A 1,171-nucleotide genomic window follows, 5' to 3' on the forward strand; every position below is an offset into this window, starting at 1 on the left:
CTTTACATGCCTGTATTCACCTGCACCAGGTGAGCAGTTTTCTTGGTGTCTCATCTTTGTGATACGTGGGATAAGACCCTATTGCGCTTTGTGTCTCCCCTCTTTCTTTTTCTATATATATATAGCAAACTGATGATACCGCTTAGAGTTTGTAAATCTTTCAATAAAAAAATTATACTTACGTTTTATTTATTGTGTTCCCGCTCTGCTGAAGCAGCAGGTAAAAGCTCGGAGGAGCCAGCTGTATAGAATGGAGAAGAAAGGAAGGGAAGGTGTTGGTATCTTCCATTAAAAATATACTGTACAATATAGTATAAAGGGAAGACACAAAGTATATCTACCCATATTATGGGCCTTAGTGTAACAACATGTCACATACAACAATGGGGGAAGCTTTTCCTTACTTTGTTGGACGTCTCTCTGTTTCTTTTTTATCACTTTTGCTGCTGGAGAAAAAGAAAAAGTGATCACAAATAAATATATAAATATAATAATCAGGAACAAATCCTAGCATCATAGGGATACAGACAATAAACATAATGTATGCCCTATCTCATATACTTCACCACATGATATAGATTGCTAATTATTAGCTCATTGAATACATTTCACATGCACTTGCAAGCGGACTGATCTGCCTGTGTAACTACCAGGACAAATCATTGTATAATTTTGCATCTAGAAGACAGCGTTTAGGACATAAGGGCACATCCATTTGTGGGAAGGGTTAAATACTTACATGTTTTTGACAGTGGTCTGGTTCTTTCTTCTAAAGCATTTTGGCATCCACCATTTATGTTTGTGTCTTAAAAAATCCAAACAAACAAATTGAGACTCAGACAATTTACATCATCATTCTGATCAGTCTATGAGAATTTATACAGTGATATTGTCCTGTGTAATGTCCTATGATAATGTCACAATTAGTGATGGGTGAACCTCTGGATGTTTGGGTCCTGCGTGTTATGCCAAACGGTTAAAAAAAAAGCTCGGTTTGGGTACCAGAACAGTACCCGAAACCGAACCTAGACCCCATTCAGATGCATGGTATGCCCGAACACCCATTGTTTGCCATGCTGTCATTTGCAGCACAGCACAGCAAACACTGTCTTTGATCAGTCAGAGAGCTGCGGTTTCCAACACCAGCTATGAAAGTTTACCTCTGTTCATA

The sequence above is a fragment of the Dendrobates tinctorius genome, unplaced genomic scaffold (assembly GCF_039654945.1).
Source record: "Dendrobates tinctorius isolate UK_male_01 unplaced genomic scaffold, ASM3965494v1 ptg000070l, whole genome shotgun sequence".
Lineage (NCBI taxonomy): Eukaryota > Metazoa > Chordata > Amphibia > Anura > Dendrobatidae > Dendrobates > Dendrobates tinctorius.